The sequence below is a fragment of the Odocoileus virginianus genome, chromosome 34, assembly GCF_023699985.2.
Source record: "Odocoileus virginianus isolate 20LAN1187 ecotype Illinois chromosome 34, Ovbor_1.2, whole genome shotgun sequence".
Lineage (NCBI taxonomy): Eukaryota > Metazoa > Chordata > Mammalia > Artiodactyla > Cervidae > Odocoileus > Odocoileus virginianus.
Window position 1 is genome coordinate 23,157,279 of NC_069707.1, and position 21,201 is coordinate 23,178,479.

The 21,201-nt window shown below is 37.7% G+C and overlaps 1 pseudogene; it reads left to right on the top strand.

Annotated features, from left to right (window-relative positions):
• Window positions 1-10,838: 10,838 nt before the first annotated feature.
• Window positions 10,839-12,956, top strand: LOC139033000 (zinc finger protein 131-like; annotated as a pseudogene).
• The last annotated feature ends 8,245 nt before the right edge of the window (window positions 12,957-21,201 follow it).

The window sequence follows — 21,201 nt, forward strand, 5'->3', positions numbered from 1 at the left end:
TTTAAAGTTTTCCCAGGAAAGATATCAATGCATTTATTTACAGATATTTTTTAGGACAGTCTGGAATGATGTCTGAGATCTATTAAAATGAAGTATAAAAAAGAGACAAATGGAAATCCTGTGAGAACTTAAAATTATGCAAATTCAGAAAAATATAACTTATGGTATGTGGGAAAGAAAAATATTTAGGAATGTTTGATTTATTATATGCTCCATTTGCAAGAACAAATGTTTGTGTTAATAGGGTAATGGTGTTGCCAATAATGTTCACATGATCTTAGGTTGTACTCATAGAAACTGTGTTCAGAAAAAGCCAAAGGGGTATTGGTTATCCAATACCACAGTTCTGGAGCCACACAGCACAGGCTTTAGGGGACATACTTTGAAATCACATTACTTAGGTATCGGTCTTGTCTCATATAGACTATTTATGCCAGCTTAAATGGTTGAGACTTCCCTGGTGGCCCAGATGGTAAAGCGGTAAAGCCTACAATGTGGGAGGCCCGGGTTCAATCCCTGGGTTGGGAAGACCTCCCGGAGAAGGAAGTGGCAACCCACTCCAGTATTCTTGCCTGGAAAATCCCATGGAGGAAGAGCCTGGTAGGCTATAGTCCGTGGGGTCGCAAAGAGTTGGACACAACTGAGCGACTTTTCACCATTAGATGGGTTAGTTAATAACATCTTTAAGATCCAGTTTTCTCGTCTTTAAATTGGGATGATATAATAGTATTTTCTTTAGACTAATGTTTAAAAATTAAGTGAGATAATCTATATATTAGTATGTTTATTTACTCAGTAATTTAAAAGTATTAATACTGAAGAAAGTAAAACGGTCTCCCAATTTGTTGTTGTTTTTTTTGACTAGAGAATCCTGTTCCCTGGTAAACAGATACCCTATGTAATCAATTTATTGATGAAATGCTTTCTGTATGTTTTTATCTTCAAGTGAACTTGGCTTTTACTGCAGCCGTCTATGAGATTGCCTGGTTTTCTGCATTCCACTATCTGTGGCCTAGAATTCACATTAAGAGCTTCCCTCACCATTCAACCCTCATCTAAATATTCTCCCATATTTGAGAGTTTTGCATTCTAGCTAGACTGCTACTAAGTCACTTCAGTCGTGACCGACTCTGTGCGACCCCATCCCTGGGATTCTCCAGGCAAGAACACTGGAGTGGGTTGCCATTTCCTTCTCCAATGCATGAAAGTGAAAAGTGAAAGTGAAGTTGCTCAGTCCTGTTTGACTCTTTGCGACCCCATGGACGGCAGCCCACTAGGCCCCTCCACCCGTGGGATTTTCCAGGCAAGAGTACTGGAGTGGGGTGCCGTTGCCTTCTCCGTCCAGCTAGACTATCTTATCCCAAATGTTCTGTAGTAATGTGATTCCCTGATCATCACATTTTCTCATCCTTTGATGGTTTCTCAAGCAAGTGGCCATCTTTTTGGGAAAAGTAATACAAGTTCATCTTTTATTCCCAAATTGTTCATCTACTTACATATAAAAGATATTCTTCTGTTTCTCACTTTGTTGCAGTAAAAGGTGTGTAGAAAAAAATTGATCAAGAAATTGAAAAATGATATGGAAATTCTCTGGTGGTCCAGTCACTAAGACTCCAGGCTTTCACTGCTGAAGGTTGGGGTTCTATCCCTGGTTGGAGATATAAGACCTCACAAGCCATGCAACACAGCCAAAAAACAGAAAAAAAAAAAAAAAAATGACAGCAAAAAGAAATTGAAATATAATTTATTACCAATCTTCAAATGATCCATAATAATCTACTCACAATAAACAAAATGGAGAGCTAGATTTATGCTTTGCCAATTCATTAGTTTGCCATTTAATGGTTTCTTATCTCTAGAATTTAATATTACAGGATTTGTTAATGAAAATCTGGTTCAGTGAAACATACAGTTACTTTATCCATATTTCTTTTACATTAATATACTTGAAATCTTAGACTTATGCTTTTGTATAAACTTTTAAGTTTATGCTCTAAAATTCTACGGTAATTAGAATGAATAAGTATGACATTGCCATAGCAATATATAATAGAAATTAATTCAATCCTAATCAATTCATGAACTAAAAAAATACATCATTTAGAAAATATAATACAGCACATATATAGACCTGTAAAACCATGATCAAAATTAATATTGGAATATGTATAACAATCCAGTTGGAAAACAACTGAGTTTCTAGACTTCAAAATTTAATTACCCTGTGAATATTTTATATTTAATTACCCCTTCAATATTTTATATGTATCAAATCAGACCAAACAACAATTAAAAAGGATAATAACTATGACCAGTTTTACTGGAATACAATGCTAAACATGTGAAATTTATATAATTGGCCATAAAAATAAAACAAAAAAACCCTATATGATCATCTTAGAAGACACAGAAAAAACATTTCATTGAATTCAAAATATATTTCTGATAACAAACTTTTGAAAAATTGTGAATAGAATTGGTTAGAATTGATTAATAGAATTGATTAAGACATCTATGGATAACTTACAGATAACATCATATTTAATGGTGCAAGGCTGAAAACTTCAAAGATCCCATGTAGAGCATGTTTTTGGATATCTTCTTCCTGCTTAGATTGTAAAGCCAAATATGCCTCTCTGTGATTATTTAATGGACTTGATTCATGCAATACTTCTCTGCATGGTAAGGATTAATTTAGAAAGCTAATAAGCATCACATATAGGGCATAATTATTTCGAAGCAAAGCAGGAAAATACTTTTTGAAGAGAACTGATTGCAAATGCACCAATTTGAATTAATTTGCTTCATTTGAACTCTGTTATACTTTTTGAGATCATTAAATATAAATAATGTACTAATCTTAATTCTCATATTGGGAGGGTCCTGAAATGGAAAACTTTAAGTCTGAGCAGTCTTCACATTTTTGAGTTTTATTCTGAAAATTTTATATCTTTTAAATGGGAATAGTAAAAGTAAAATCTAAAATTTAACTTTAATAATGGTCTAATATGTATTCTCTTATTAACCCACGACCAAAGGTTGAAATGAAACAAACTAGCATTCATCTAAAAGAAATAATAACTTTTATAGCACTCTTTATAAAGTACTAAGGTCATATATAAGTTGCTTAAGCAAACTAACCCAGAAATCAATGATATTAAATGGAATGTCATAATACACAATGCATTACCATGATGTACATTACTTGAATTTTTCTTCTTTATAATTTCAGTCCAAAATTCATAATTAATGCAGCAAATCTTGAGAGCTGCATGAAATATAAAAGAGCTTCTTTGGTGATTTTTCACAGGCATTGTTTTTCTTTTTTATAAGACATCTCATTACACTTAGAGAATTTATTCTCATTTTCTGCTTTCTCTCACTATACATATTTTCAAACAATAATGGAATTAAAGATTAAGCCATTCTTCTGCTTTTAAGTATGGATTGTTTTCCTTTCTTGAATTGCCTTCTCACTCACATTAATAGTTTCACTTTTTTCAATGACAGCACAGTGCATACTTGCTCTTAAAAATGTATATGGCAACTATTCTTTGCAGGGGCTATTCTTTTCCTTATTGCTACATTTCACTATTAAAAATCTAAATTTCTCTGGAATAGTATGTAGGCTATCTCAAAAGTAGTGCTTGACATTTAGGTTGCTAAACGTTCTGCCTAATATAAATAGTGCTGCAGAGAACATTGGGGTATATGTATCTTTCTGAATTATGTTTTTTCCCAGGGTATATGCCTAGTAGTGGAATTGCTGGGTCATATGGTAGCTCTATTTTTAGTTTATTAAGGAACCTCTATGTGTTCATAGACAGATGAATGGATAAAGAAGATGTGGTGCATATATACAATGGAATATTACTCGGCCATAAAAAGGAATGATATTAGAAATCTCATTTGTAGAGATGTGGATAAACCTAGAATCTGTTGCACATACTGAAGTAAGTCAGAAAAAGGAAAACAAATATCATATAAATGATAAATATATCATAAAATATCATATATGCATATACATGTATATATGCATATCATATAACATATATGCAATATTAATGCATATGTGTGTAATCTAGAAAAACAGTACAGATGAACTTATTTGCAGGGCAGGTATAGAGATGCAGATGCAGAGAACAGACTTGTGGGTGTGGTGGCATGTAAAGGTGGGTAGGATGAATTGGGAGATTGGGATTGACATATGCACTACCATGTGTAAAATAGATAGCTGATGGAAAGATGTTATATAACACAGAGAACCCAGTCTAGTGTTCTGTGATGACCTCGGGGAGTTGGGTGGGGGGAGTGGTAAGGAGGCCCAAGAAAGGGGGGATATATGTGTGTGTGTGTGTGTGTGTGTGTATCTGATTCACTTCATTATACAGCAGAAACTAACGCAATACTGTAAAGCTACTACACCTCAATTGTTAAAAAAGTTAAAAAAAAAATAAAAAGAAAGCAGAAAACAAAGGACAAGAAAAAAAGGTAGCGCTTGACTTTAGAGCAAGAGCAAACAAATTACAGCCTGAAGGCCAAATCCATTCCACTTTCTCCTGTTGCACAGTAGTGAATTAAGACTTATTTTTATATTCTTAAATGGTTAAAAGAAATGAAAAGATAATACTTGGTGAAATGTGAAAATAAAATGAAATTTGAAAACATATCTATAAATGAAATTTTGAATCCTTAAAATTACATGTTTGTGGAAATTTTCTTGTTCATATATGAGCTTTTCAGCATATCTTTGATTTGTTTCTTGACCAGCAAAGCCTAAATATTTAACAACTGGCTCTTGACAGAAGGGAAATTGATTGCAATTTTTATGAAACACTATTTTTTATATCAGTTTTTAAAAATGATTTCAGTGACTGAAGAAAATATGCATTAATATTTGGGTTCCAAATAGGAAAAGGAGTACGTCAAGGCTGTATATATTCACCCTGCTTATTTAATTTATATGCAGAGTACATCATGAGAAATGCTGGGCTGGAGGAAGCACAAGCTGGAATCAAGATTGCTGTGAGAAATATCAATAACCACAGATATGCAGATGACACCACCCTTATGGCAGAAAGTGAAGAAGAACTAAAGAGCCTCTTGATGAACATGAAAGCGGAAGTGAAAGAGTTCGCTTAAAGCTCAACATTCAGAAGACTAAGATCATGGCATCCGGTCCCATCACTTCATGGCAAATAGATGGGGAAACAGTGGCAGACATTTTCTGGGCTCCAAAATCACTGCAGATGGTGACCGCAGCCATGAAATTAAAAGACGCTTACTCCGTGGAAGGAAAGTTATGATCACCTAGACAGCATATTAAAAAGCAGAGACATTATTTTGCCAACAAGGTCCATCTGGTCAAGGCTATGGTTTTTCCAGTGGTCATGTATGGATGTGAGAGTTGGACTATAAAGAAAGCTGAGTGCTGAAGAATTGATGCTTTTGAACTGTGGTGTTGAAGAAGACTGTTGAGAGTCCCTTGGACTGCAAGGAGATCCATCCAGTCCATCCTAAAGGAGATCAGTCCTGGGAGTTCATTGGAAGGACTGATGTTGAAGCTGAAACTCCAATACTTAGGTCACCTGATGCAAAGAACTGACTCAGTGGAAAAGATCCTGATGCTGGGAAAGATAGAAGGTGGGAGGAGAAGGGGATGACAGAGGATAAGATGGCTGGATGGCATCACTGACACAATGGACGTGACTTTGGGTAAACTCCGAGAGTTGATGATGGTCAAGGAGGCCTGGTGTGCTGTGGTTCATTGGGTTGGAAAGAGTCGGACACGATTGAGTGACTGAACTGAACTGATGGGATCTTTTATATCTAGAAATGTACCATGCTTTCAGGTTACCTGCTGGCGACAGGATATCTTCTTTCCAGAAAGTTTTGTAACATAATTATTTTCTAGAGACAGTTTACTAGACATAAATAAATTGGACTCATGAACTTACAATCATTGGTTTGTTTTCTAGTTCTAAAAACAAAAATTTTTTTCCCTCTTCTTATTCATTTCATAATGTCTTCTTCCTACTCTCTCCTGAAGTTTGAAACATGTGATATCTGTTCTTCTTCCATTGAAGTATCCTCTATAACCTACTTTCAGACTTCTTGTTAAATGTGTCATCCACAAACTAGTAGGATTATCTAAAATGCATATATGGTCATTATTTTGCAATGTTTCAATCAGTCCAACTGCTACATCTGAATAAGTCTCTTTCCAGCCTAGTTTTTCACTATTCTCCAAAAAAAAAAAAAAAAAATCAAGTCATGTGGAAAAACCTGGGACACCTAGACAATGCCATATTTACTTTTGCCTCCTGCTTTGAATAAACCACCCCCCCCCCCCCCCCCCCCCGGCTGGGTAAGATTACACTGTGGAGATCTATTCATTCTTTATGACTTTGCACAAGGACCATTTCTGATGTATCTTACTCTTCACCTCTGCCTTGGCTGAAATTAGTAATAATATTGAGGGCTTATTCAGCATTCCATATTAAATTTACAGCTTTTGTAATATTTGTAATGTTGTAATGATTGAATTGCTCATCCAGTTTCCTTTTCACTAGTGTGAAAATTCCTAGAAGACATAACTGTGACGTAACTTTCTCTGTAACATTACTTACAAACCACCTTAGCTTTCCTATTGTATGGATCAAACCGCAAAGTCTTTTTTATCCCCCCACCTGTACTTTCGTTTTGTTGAAAGATTTCCAGTGACTCAGATAGAATGGGTCTATGGGACGTGTAAAAGTGGGTACTTTTTAAGAAAATACATCTGCAATGGTCTGAAAGCTAGTATCTGCTAAAAATTTGTATGATGAATCCTAACATCCAATCTGTTGGTACTTTAAGGTGGGGCTTTTGGGAGGTGATTAGGTCATGAGGGCAGTTCTTTAATGAATGGGATTAGTGTCCTTATAAAGCAGCCATGAAAATAAAAGACGCTTACTCCTTAGAAGAAAAATTATGACCAACCCAGACAGCATATTAAAACATTACTTTACCAACATATGTCTTTCTAGCCAAAGCTATGGTTTTTCCTGTAGTCATGTATGGATGTGAGAGTTGGACTGTAAAGAAAGCTGAGTGCTGAAGAATTGATGCTTTTGAACTGTGGTGTTGGAGAAGATTCTTGAGAGTCCCTTGCAATGCAAGAGGTCAAACCAGTTAACACTAAAGGAAATCAGTCCTGAATATTCATTGGAAGGACTGATGCTGAAGCTGAAACTCCAATACTTTGGCCACCTGATGTGAAGAACTGACTCATTTGAAAAGACCCTGATGCTGGGAAAGATTGAAGGCAGGAGACGGGAACAACAGTGAATAAGACGGTTGGATGGCATCACCAACTCAATGGACATGAGTTTAAGCAAGCTCCAGGGGTTGGTGAGGGACAGGGAGGCCTGGCGTGCTGCAATCCATGGGGTCACAAGGAGTTGGACACAACCAAGCAACTGAACTGACTGAAAAGAGGCTCAGAGAGAGGTCCTCTGCCCTTTCACCACATGAGGTTAGAGTGAGAAGATGACTCTCTATGATGAACCCAGGAACTTTCTAGACCAGATGACTAATCTGTCAACACCTTCATCTTGGACTTCCCAGGCTCCAGAACTGTGAGAAATAAGTTTCTGTTGTCTATAAGCTATCCAGTTTATACTATTTTATTATGACAACCCAAACAGACCAAGATGTCTGAGAAAAAAAGTGTAGAATCTTTATGCACTGCTTGTCAGAAACAGAATAAAATAAATTTATAAATTCATGTTAGTTGTGCTGTGTCATGAATTGATAAGGTGGTAATAATGGGCCAAGCATTTAAAGTGTCATCCTTGGAAATCAAGGACTGTCTAAATGTGGCACAGTATGACAAATGAGTCAAATTGATGAATTGAGCATATCTACAGTGTTTTATGGGAAGTTCCCTGGTAGCTCAGACAGTAAAGCGTCTGCCTACAATGTGAGAGACCTGGGTTCGATCCCTGGGTCAGAAAGATCCTCTGGAGAAGGAAATGGCAACCCACTCCAGTACTCTTGCCTGGAAAATCCCTGTGGATGGAGGAGCCTGGTGGGCTACAGTCCTTGGGGTTGCAAAGAGTTAGACACGACTGAGCAACTTCACTTTCTTTGTTCACATGTACTCATGTTTTTCCACTAAATATTATATGTATAATATATGCATTATATGTATAATATATGTATTATATAAAAATATGTGTATAATATGTATGTAAAATATACATATTATATATATAAAAGAATAAATATGATACACAATATACATATAAAAGAATTGAGGAGTACATTGACTTCTTTTTACTTAAAATTTTTTTTGCTTGCTAGATTATTATTATTTTTTGCAGATGATATAAACAAAACACTTAAGAGGACTGTGATGAATTCCCCCAATTGCTTTGGCTATTTGGGGTCTTTTGTGGTTCTATATACATTTTAGTATTTTTTGTTGTTGTTCTATTTCTGTGAAAGATGCTATTGGGATTTTGATAGGGACCGCATGGAAACTGTAGGTTGCTTTAGATAGTATGGACATTTTATAACCTTAATTCTTTTAACACATGAGCATGGACTATATCACCATTTCTTTGTGTCTTCAATTTTTTTTTTTTAGCAGTGCCTTATAGTTTTCAGTGTATAGCTCTCACTTTCTTGGTTAACTTTCTTCTTAGCTATCTTAATTCTTCTTTGTTGTGATTGTAAATGGGGTTGTTTTCTTAATTTCTCTTTCTTCTAGTTCAAACTATGACTTTTAAAATGCTCCAAGTTTAGTGAATGGTCTTGTTCCCTATATCTGTGCTTAAAGCTGACTGTCCTGGTGGAACACACACACACACACACACACATACACACACACTCACACTTTTTTCAGGTTTAGTGGAATGCTTTTAGTGCTTGCTTCCTCTCTTTCTTTTCTTCACAAAGTAAATGTTTATTAGCTTATGGAGAAGTAAGCTTGTTTTCTAGAGTATTCCCAAACACATTTCACTCATCCAAAGCAGAATCAGCCTCAAGTATATTAGCCAAATGTCTTAATCTCCTGATTAAGTTGCTTGTTTGTGCCTTTAGCAATAAATTAGTGGCAGGAGAGGGATTAGAACAGACACTCCTGAGATGCTTTTCTACCTTCTGCTTCAGTTAGAAAGGAAAATAATGAAGATTTTCTGTTCAATGTTTGCGGGTAATTAGACTTTCTATTATCTAGATACTAATTGGTTTCTTATTCAATCTATTCACTTAAGGTGAAATACTAATTAAATGCTTTCTCTTCATGAATTTTTCCCTCGGAATTTTTTTCTGAGGACAGTAAAACAGCTAATGAGTGGCAAGGTGTTCAGAGTACTTAATGGATGCAAATCAATATATATGAGAAGTTTATTTACTTTATTAGGGTTTTTTCAGATAACAGATGTACCTTGGTTTACATTATTGCCATTGTCATGCTCAGTCATGTCCAACTGTTTGTGACCTCAGAGACTGTAGCCTATCAGGCTCCTCGGTCCACCAAATTTAGGCAAGAATATTGGAACAGGTTGCCATTTCCAACTCTAGGGGATCTTCCTGACCCAGGGATTGAACTCATGTCTCTTAAGTCTCCTGCATTGCCAGGCAGATTCTTTACCACTGAGCCGGATTTGCAATTATTAAAAATCTCTAGAGTTTCTAACAGGCCAAATACGCCATAATAGAACAGGATTAAACCCATTGATGTATGTGAGTGAGGCTTCCTACTCTCTGTATATCTTCCCTGGCTTCTTGGTCCCACTGTTCTCTCTCCACTTCATTACTGTGCTTGAAAGCCCAGCAGGCATGTCTATTCCTGCTGTGAGTGTGTGTGCGTGTTCCAGCTCCTCAGGAGGCAAAGTCATACTGCTAATAACTTTGTCAGTGGCCATTCAGAAAAGATGAAGACTGCTGCATGCCTATACTATCAATGGATGTAGACAGTGTTTAAACGTGTTTTTGTGAAAAGATGCTCAAGTTTCTTTAGAAGGAAAAAGTGGTTTCTGAAAAACGTAGGCCTTCTTTGTATGGTGAAACAAGTAGAAGAGTATGAATTTTTTAAACTTTATATTTTGGAATAGCTTAACTCATAATATTATGTTTCAATGTATAGAGCTTACTTTTGTACTGAGCTCTCCTTTCATTCAGCTTCCGCAATGATAACATCTAAGGTGAAAATAGGTACGTTTTAAAAGTCAGGAAATTGACATTCATACAATGCTATAACCAAACTACAGACCTTATTCCGTTTTCACCAGTTTTTTCAAGCACTTGCTTTTGCTTTGTTTTGTCCCCTGATTTGCAACATGTTAGAAGTTTTATCATATGTACAGTTCCATATAACCACCACCCAAATCAAGACGCAGACTCTTCCATCAATGCAGAGAAAACCTCTACTCCCTCATTCTCTCAGTATAAAGTTGTCATTTTGAGAATGTTATATAAATAGAATCATGTAGTATGTAACCTTTTATGGTTGACTGTTCCCACTCAGCAAACTTCCCTAGAGATACATTCAAATACTTGAGTATATCACTAGTTATTTTCTATAATTGCTGACTAGTATTCCAGAGTTACGGACATTCTTTTTTTAATTCATAAAGTTTTTTTTTTGTTTATTTTAGAAGGACATTTGAATTATTTATAAATTTGGTTATTACAAATAAAGTGACAGTGAACATTACAGGTTTTTGTGTGAATATACATTTTCATTTTTGCCGGACTCGATATCCAGGAGTGAAATCACGGAGTTGTGAAATGATATTAAAAACACACACACGTGGGGAGAAGAGGGAGGGCGGGGGAGGGAGAGGCGACCCGGGAGTCGTTGTGGGCCGTGGGCCGGACCGGGTCCCGGGAAGGCGGGAGCCAGGGCCGGGCCGAGGGGCTTGGCGGGCCGTTAGCGGGCCGCGGCGGCTGTAGGGTCACCTCCCCTGCCGGACTTGCGCGCCCCGGCGCTCGGAGCCTCCGGTGCTGTGCCCACCCCGCTCCAGCTCTCGTCTCCCGACTCCAATTAGAGCAACCGGACGGCCATGGAGGCCGAAGAGACGATGGAATGCCTTCAGGAGTTCCCTGAACATCATAAAATGATCCTGGACCGATTGAATGAACAGCGAGAGCAGGACCGGTTTACTGACATCACCCTGATTGTCGACGGACACCATTTTAAGGCCCACAAGGCTGTTTTGGCTGCTTGCAGCAAGTTCTTCTATAAATTCTTTCAGGAGTTTACTCAGGAAACTTTGGTGGAGATAGAAGGTGTTAGTAAAATGGCCTTTCGTCATTTGATTGAGTTCACATGTACAGCAAAGTTAATGATACAAGGAGAAGAAGAAGCCAATGATGTATGGAAAGCAGCAGAGTTTCTACAGATGCTAGAAGCTATCAAAGCCCTTGAAGTCAGAAACAAAGAAAACTCAGCTCCACTAGAGGAAAATACCACAGGGAAAAATGAAGCAAAAAAAGAAAGATTGCAGAAACTTCAAATGTTATCACTGAGTCATTGCCATCTGCAGAATCTGAACCTGTTGAAATTGAGGTGGAGATTGCCGAAGGCACAATCGAAGTGGAAGATGAAGGCATCGAAACGTTGGAGGAAGTGGCTTCTGCCAAGCAGTCCAGTTTCCTCTGATGATTCCGCTCTGGCATTGTTGGCAGATATTACCAGCAAGTACCGCCAAGGTGATAGAAAAGGGCAGATTAAAGATGAAGACGGCTGTGCATCTGACCCCACAAGCAAACAGGTAGAAGGAACACATGAAATCACACTCCACTGAGAGTTTCAAGTGTGAAATATGCAATAAAAGGTATCTTCGGGAGAGCGCGTGGAAACAGCACCTCAGTTGTTACCACCTGGAAGAAGGTGGAGTCAGTAAGAAGCAGAGAACTGGGAAAAAAATACACATATGTCAGTACTGTGAGAAGCAGTTTGACCACTTTGGACATTTTAAAGAGCATCTTCGAAAACATACAGGGAAAAAACACAGCTCAGAGTTATTCCTTGACTGTGTCGGTTCCACGTGAAAAACCTTTTGAATGTCCAAATTGTCATGAACAATTTGCTAGAAATAGTACCCTCAAATGTCACTTGACTGCATGCCAAACTGGAGTGGGAGCAAAAAAGGGGAGAAAGAAGCTCTATGAATGTCAGGTCTGTAATAGTGTGTTTAACAGCTGGGACCAGTTCAAAGATCACCTGGTGATACACACTGGAGATAAACGCAACCATTGTACTCTGTGTGACTTGTGGTTTATGCAAGGAAATGAATTAAGGAGGCATCTCAGTGATACTCATAATATTTCAGAGCGCCTGGTAACTGAAGAAGTTCTTTCAGTAGAAACACATGTGCAAACTGAACCTGTGACGTCAATGACTATTATAGAACAAGTTGGGAAGGTGCATGTGTTACCACTGCTCCAGGTTCAGGTGGACTCAGCACAAGTGACTGTGGAACAGGTCCATCCAGATCTGCTCCAGGACAGCCAAGTGCATGAGTCGCACATGAGTGAGCTTCCAGAGCAGGTCCAGGTAAGTTATCTAGAAGTGGGGCGAATTCAGACTGAGGAAGGTACTGAAGTCCATGTAGAGGAGCTGCATGTTGAACGGGTAAATCAGATGCCAGTGGAAGTACAAACTGAGCTTCTAGAAGCAGACTTGGATCAAGTGACCCCTGAAATCATGAACCAAGAGGAGAGAAAGCCTACCCAGGCAGATGCTGCTGAGGCTGCTACAGAAGAACACGAAGATGCTGAGGCTTTAGAGACCAAATCAACAGTGGATTCCCAAGCCGAAAAGGCAGGAAATGAGAACAGAACACCTATGCCAGTTTTAGAATGAAATAACAAATGCATATATTTTTAAAGTTATCTGTTGGGTTTTTGAACTGATGATGGGCAGTGTGACTGTCCTTACGCTAACAGACATGTGGACCAAAGTTAAACTTTCCTGTTGTGCTGAACTGTTTCTATGGAAGCAGACTGATTTCCCCCCACTTTGCCACAGAGGAGGGATCTTTCCCATAACTGAATGGGAAGCTTTGAGAAGTACATTTCTAGAAAACTTAAAATGGATTATATTCTTATCATATAGTTGGGTACGAATGTATATTTTCATTGTGGTAAGAGTTCTTACTCTCTTTCCCTGGTCATGTCCTTCCTCAAGTTCCCCCCCCCCCCCCATGTTGTAAAATCAAATGTAAAATCATTAGAATACAAGTTTATGTATTCTAATGCATGTTAGAAAACTTGAATATATAGGAAACAAGACTGCATGAAGAAAAGTGCATTGTTACTGTGCAGTTAAATTTTGGCTTCTGGCTTCCTTTAGCTTGAACAACATCCTTGTCTGCCCTGATGGATAGTAATAGATGTCATCTCTGCAACAGAAACAGAGTGGTGGTGGCGAATTTCTAGAATGTTTAAAAAAAAACACACACACACACACCCATGTGCCTTTTCAAAACCAACTAAACTTCTATAAAGCATCTCTAGTTCTTTCAAAATTTGTGTTGTAAGCAGTGTAGGTGATGCTGTAGTACTTTATATATTTTTTCCTATAATGACAGCTACCAATTCTTTTTCACTTAGATTGAGAAAGTTCGTTTAATGGCAGCTGAAGGGCCATTTTCAATTGGGAAAATTCATTTATATCTGTGGTAAACTTTATTTTGATGAAAAGTTGCACTAGTAATTTTACCACCAGATGAAAACAAGCTGAGCATCATTTAAAAATTAATGTATTTAAAATAAAGTACAGAGAAAAACATGTATATAATATATCAATCTTTGTTTTGAATGAATCTTTTCCCCCAATCCTTAATGTAAAGATTTTGTGCTATAACTTTTAAAGCCATACAAATAAGAGTACTAAATTGTGGACTTAAAAGTAGGTGTGTAAATATTTTTAATCAGTATTACTTGGAAAATAAAATATAACAACTACAGAAAAAAAAAACATACACACACACACACACAGGCACAGATACATCTCTGAAGTATGTCAAGATATGTGAAGAAGTATGGTCATGAAACTGTCTTGCAAAAGCATTTAAGTTTTAATAAGCACACTGAATGTTATTTTGCAAAGATGTCCAGCTAGACTTTCTAAAGCTTTCCTGGTGGTTCAGACAGTAAAGAATCTGCCCACAATGCAAGAGACTCGAGTTCAATCCCTGGGTCAGGAAGATCTCCTGGAGAAGGAAATGGCAACCTATTCTAGTATTCTTGGCTGGAGAATTTCTAAGCACACTCTATCCTTTACCACTTTCTGAAGTGGCCTCAGAAGAAGCGTTACAAAAACTTGTTCACAATTTTGGAAGTATAAAAACAAAAGGTCCTTCTGCCAAGAAGTTTCTTTTTTCATATTTGTGTTTAGTGCACATGGAACTGATTTTTGATATCGTTTCATATATGGACTTACTCCAGACCCTAGCACTGATAATTATCAGAGCACAATTTTTTAGAATATTCCATCCTTTTATGCAATGCCATTTCATCACATACTAAAATTCACTATTCACATTTCTGTGTTTTGTATCTATTCTAATACTATACTTGTTTAATATTTTCACTAAAAGGTATCACAAACTTTAGAGTGTCCAAGATATTAAACTTTCCTAAATATCAATATGACATTTTTATGCATATTTCTATGCTTGCACTGTAATTGAATAAAATGTTGCAATTTATTCCATAAGCATCATGCTCATCTTTTATTAGAGATATGCCTATGATACATATACATGCAAATGCCACACACACATATACATAGACACAGATGTGGAGAGAGAGAAAATGATTGAGTTGAGAGACTTAGTTGAATGGAGATTGGAAAAGAGTTACTGTGAAATATGGAAACCTTTCAAAATTATGTTTCCAACTTTGTTGTTGCAGGTAGAGAAACACTGATTTTTGTATACTGATTGTATATTTACCAAAGTTGCTAAGTTCTCTCATTAATCATAAAGACTTTAGATTCCATTAGGTTTTCTATACAAACAGTACAGTTCTGCTTCTTCATGTATAATCTCTATAATAGTAGATCTTTCTTTTGATATGTACACTGGCTATTCCTCTTTATCTTCTGTACATGTTTCCTAGAGATGACAAGCTCTCCTGGTTTCCCCCCTACTTTTCTGGCATCTTATTCTCTGCTTCTTTATTCTTCCTGTCTCTTAGTGCTGGATGCTTCAGCAATCAGACCTTTGGGTTCCTCTCCCTTGTATCTAGATTCCCTAAGTAAATCATTTAATCTCGCTGCTTTAAGCACATAGGAACACTGGTGACTTTCAAGTTTATAAGTGTAAGTTAGTGTCCTTTCTTGAACATGAGATGTGCATGATCACTATTTATTCAATTTTTCCAACTTATATGTTTATTAAGGATCTGAAGCTTACTATCTTGGAAAATGAAGTCCAAATACTGCTGAGCTAGAACATGGGCACGTTGAAGGGTAAGAGCAGGTAAGGACCAGACTGTGAATTTAATTACAGACATTATGAAATTTCCGTCTTTGCTCTAGAAACAATGACAAAATATTGACATGTTTTAAGAAAGGAATAATATTTAAATTTGCCACTTTAAAATTCTAGTCATAATATGTAGATTCATGAGGCACATTAATAGATAAGAAATGCAGTTCAGAGACTATCAATAGTCTGAGTGAGAAGACTTCAAGAATGAGCTTATGGTTGCTGGGGGGAAGGATGAAGGGAAGGGGTATTTAGGGGGTTTGGGATAGACATGTGCACACTGCTATATTTAAAATGGATAACCAGTAAGGATCTACTGTGTAGCACATGGAACTCTGCTCAATGTTATGTGGTAGCTCAGATGTTGCATGCTATAATTTGCTGATTTATCACCTTATTTTTGCATTAATGCCATACTACTTTAGTTACTGCATTTTTAATATGTGTTTTACTATTTGGCAATATAGTTACTTATTTTTTGTTCTTTTTATTCAAATGAAAAGCCTATTTTTACCATTTACTTCCTAGAGCAGAAGTTATAAGGCAAAACATTTTTCTAGATATTTTTAACCAAACCAACATTTTCAAGTAAGTGTATTTTACATAAAAATTGGATTACTGATTTCTCCAGAAATATCAGAAGATCCAATAATACTATTTCCCATATTTCAACAATTGGCAGGAAGATGATAACATGTATGTTCTGGGATACATGTATTGTCTGGGATACCCTGGATTATAACCCCTCCCAGGAATATTAATTAATGGTGTCTCTTTTTCACTCTTATGTGCACTGGGTAGGAAAACAAATTGTAGGTTTACTCTACCTTTGTATATTGTAAATACCCCTTCATTTGTTTTCATAAATGCTTGGACATTACAAGAGTTTGCATTCAGGCATATTTTCCCAGATGAACATTACAATAAGTTAGTCAAGTTCCTCAAATCCCACTACATTTTTCAATGGATATGTATTGAATTATGTGATTTGGGAAGTGAGACATTTGTTTTCATTCCCAATATCACTTCTTCTATAATTCTTGAATTTAGCTATGAGATATGATTCAAATTCCAAAGGTAGCTCTTTATTGGCTGAAGTTAATCAGATCCTGACATTTTCCTGACCATATTGAAAAGTTGAACACATAACTCAAATTTGACCCAGTAGAATGTATTTCAGCATTTTTATTTGAAGTTTATGAAAGACATATCTCTCCTAAGCCCCCCTCACCCTATTCCCAGCCCCGGCGTGAACAGACTCCTACAATCCAGGGAGCACTGGGCAACTAACTTATAATCAGGAAGGGAAAAACAGACCTTAGAATAAAGCTAACAACACACAGGGCAGAACATAAGATCGAAAAATGAACTGTGACTTTGGATATAAGTCAATAAATCAAGCCAATCTTGAATTTCAATTTTCTTCTGGACTTCCAATTACATGAGCCAACAAACAGCTTCTTTCATAAGGCCAGCTTGATTTGATTTTATTTTGATTTTCATATTAAGTGTTCTGATTAATACAGGAAGAAGTAATATAATTTTTGTATGTTATCATTCTAGTCAGGAAAAGAATATGACATTTATTTGCATCTTTTCTACATGTTTAGTAAATGCTTATCTGTTTGCTTTTCTATATATCTCCTACCATTTTACTTATTCTGGTTTTCCTGGAAAGAATTACCATTTTGACTAAATTGTCAGCATAACCTAAACTTCACGTTTTATATACACTAGCCATATTCTAAACCTAATGAAGAAAATCATTGGTTAGGGATTCTTTCAAAATTCCAAATATAGTTCACACATCAAAAACAAAGTAAATGTAGTCAATTTTCACTTCTGAACTATGTACATAAAAAGCTAAGTTTGACATATTATTTGAAAAAATTGGAGAAAATATCTGATAAAGATTCATGGCTCACAAAACAGGATATTATATTGGAAATGATTCAAAATAGATTAGCAAAATTTTAAATTTCTACAAAGTGATTCTTTTTTTAAAATTTTATTTATTTATTCCATTTATTTTTATTAGTTGGAGGATAATTACTTTACAATATTGTAGTGGTTTTTGCCATACATTGACATGAATCAGCCATGGATTTACATGTGTTCCCCATCCCGATCCCCCCTCCCACCTGGCTCTCCATCCCATCCCTCTGGGTCTTCCCAGTGCAGCATCCCTGAGCACTTGTCTCATGCATCAAAGTGCTTCTTAAATTAAGCCTTCAGTTCAGTCACTCAGTTGTGTCCAACTCTTTGCAACCCAATGGAGCACAGCATGCCAGGCCTCCCTGTCCATCACCAACTCCTGGAGCTTACTCAAACTCATGTCCATCGAGTCATGATGCCATCCAACCATCTCATCCTCTGTCATCCCCTTCTCCTCCTGCCTTCCATCTTTCCCAGAATCAGGGTCTTTTCCAATGAGTCCGTTCTTTGCATCAGGAGGCCAAAGTATTGGAGTTTCGGCTTAAGCATTAGTCCTTCCAGTGAATATTCAAGACTAAGTTACTTTAGGATGGACTGGTTGGATCTTCTTCCAGACCAAGGGACTCTTAAGAGTCTTCTCTAACGCCACAGTTCAGAAGCATCAATTCTTCAGCGCTCAGCTTTCTTTATAGTCCAACTCTCACATCCATACATGACTACTAGAAAAACCATACTCTGGTTAGATGAACCTATGTTGGCAAAGTAATGTGTCTGCTTTTTTAATATGCTAAGCAGGTCATAGCTTTTCTTCTAAGGAGCAAGAGTCTTTTAATTTCATGGCTACAGTCACCCTCTGCAGTGATTTTGGAACCCAAGAAAATAAAATCTGTCACTGTTTCCCCTTCTATTTGCCATGAAGTGATGGGTCCAGATGCCATGATCTTAATTTTCTGAATATTGAGTTTTAAGACAACATTTTTACTCTCTTCTTTCACTTTCATCAAAGACTCTTTAGTTCTTCTTTGCTTTCTGCCATAAGGGTGGTGTAACCTGCATATCTGAGGTTGTTGATATTTCTCCTGGCAATCTTGATTCGAGCTTATGCTTCATCCAGCCTGGCATTTCTTATGACGTACTCTGCATAGAAGTTAAATAAGCAGGGTGACAATATACAGCCTTGATGTACTTCTTTCCCGATTTGGAACCAGTCTGTTCCACAACCAGTTCTAACAGTTGCTTCTTGACCTGCATACAGATTTCTCAGGAGGCAGATAAGGTGGTCTGGTATTCCCATCTGTTGAAGAATGTTCCAGTTTGTTGTGATTCATCCTCACAGTCAAAGGTTTTGGCATAGTTAATAAAGCAGGAGTAGGTGTTTTTCTGGAACTCTCTTGCTTTATCGATGATCCAACAGATGTTGACAGTTTGATCTCTGGTTCCTTTGTCTTTTCTAAATCCAGCCTGAACATCGGTTCACATACTGTTGAAGCCTGGCTTGGAGGATTTGGAGCATTACTTTGCTTGCGTGTGAGATGAGTGCAATTGGGTGTTAGTTTGAGCATTCTTTGGCATTGCCTTTCTTTGGGATTGGAATGAAAATTTACCTTTTCCAGTCCTGTGGTCACTCCTGAGTTTTCCAAACCTGCTGGTATATTGAGTGCAGCACTTTTACAGCATCATCTTTTAAGATTTGAAATAACACAACTGGAATTCCATCACCTCCACTAGCTTTGTTCATAGTGATCCTTCCTAAGGCCCATTTGACTTCGCATTCCAGGATGACTGGCTCTAGGTGAATGATGACACCTTCACGGTTTTCTGGGTCATGAAGATCTTTTTTGAATAGTTCTGTGTATCCTTGCCATCTCTTCTTAACATCTGCTTCTGTTAGGTCCATAGCATTTCTGTCCTTTATTGAGCTCATCTTTGCATGAAATATTCCCTTTGTATTTCTAATTTTCTTGAAGAGATCTCTAATCATTCCCATTCTATTGTTTTCCTCTATTTCTTGGCATTGATCGCTGAGGAAGGCTTTCTTCTCTCTCCTTGCTATTCTTTGGAACTATGAATTCAATTGGGTGTATCTTTCCTCTTCTCCTTTGCCTTTAGCTTCTCTTCTTTTCTCAGCCACTTGTAAAACTTTGTTAGCCTTTGCCCTGCTTCATTCTGTACTCCAAGGCCAAATTTGCCTGTTATTCCAGGTATCTCTTGACTTCCTACTTTTGCTTTCCAGTCCGCTATAGTGAAAAGGACATCTTTTTTGGGTGTTAGTTCTAGAAGATCTTGTAGGTCTTCATAGAACCATCCAACTTCAGCATTACTGGTCGGGACATAGACTTGGATAACTGTGATTTGGATAATGGTTTGCCTTGGAAACGAAAGGAGATCATTCTGTCTCTTTTGAAATTGCATCCAAGAACTGCATTTTGGACTCTTTTGTTGACTATGATGGCTACTCCATTTATTCTAAAGGATTCTTGCCCACAGTAGTAGATATAATGGTCATCTGAGTTAAATTCACCCATTCCAGTACAGTTTAATTCACTGATTCCTAAATTGTGAATGTTCATTCTTGCCATCTCCTGTTTGACCACTTTCAATTTACCTTGATGCATGGACCTAACATTCCAGGTTCCTATGCAATATTGCTCTTTACAGCATCGGACTTTGCTTTCATCACCAGTCACATCCACAACTGGGTGTTGTTTTTGCTTTGACTCTGTCTCTTCATTCTTTCTGGAATTATTTTTCCACTGTTCTCCAGTAGCATACTGGGCACCTACCAATCTGGGAGGTTCATCTTTCATTGTTCTATCTTTTTGCCATTTCATACTGTTCATGGGGTTCTCAAGGCAAGAAAACTGAAGTGGTTTGCCATTCTCTTCTCTAGTGGACCACGTATTGTCAGAACTCTCCACTATGACCCATCTGTCTTGAGTGGCCCTACCCGGCATGGCTCATGGTTTCATCGAATTAGAACAAGGCCATGGTCCTTGGGATAAGTTTGATTAGTTTTCTGTGATTGTGGTTTTCGTCCTGTCTGCCCTCTGATGGATAAGGACAAGAGGCTTATGGAAACTTCATGATGGGAGACACTGACTGAGGGGGAAACTGGGTCTTGTTGATGGGAGAACTATGCTCAGTAAATTTTTAATCCAATTTTCTGTTGAAGGGCGGGGCTGTGTTCCCTCCCTGTTGTTTGACCTGAGGTCAAACTATGGTGGAGGTAATGCAGATAGTGGCAGCCTCCTTTAAAAGTTCCCATGCACACGTTGCTGCACTCAGTGCCCCCAAACCTGCAGCAGGCCACCGCTGACCCACGCCTCTGCCAGAGACTCCTGGACACTCATGGGCAAGTCTGGGTCAGTCTCTTGTGGGGCCCCTGCTCCTTTCTCCTGGGTCCTGGTGCACAGAGTCTTGTTTGTGCCCTCCCAGAGCCTGTTTCCCCAGTGCTGGGTATGTTCTGGCGGCTCTATGGTGCATTTAATGGTGACCTCTTCCAAGAGCACACTTATGTCATCCCCAGGTCTGCTGCATCCAGAGCCCCTACCCCTGTGGCAGGCCACTGCTGACCAACCTACACAGGAGACGCTCAAATACTCAAAGGCAAGTCTGGCTCAGTCTCTGTGGAGTTTCCCAGTACACACAAGTTTTGGTTTGAGCCCTCTGAATGTCTCTGGAAGGTATGTGGTTTGATTCTAAACGTGATTTCACCCCTCCTACCGTCTTGCTGAGGCTTCTTTGCCCTGGACGTGGCGTATATTTTTTTGGTGAG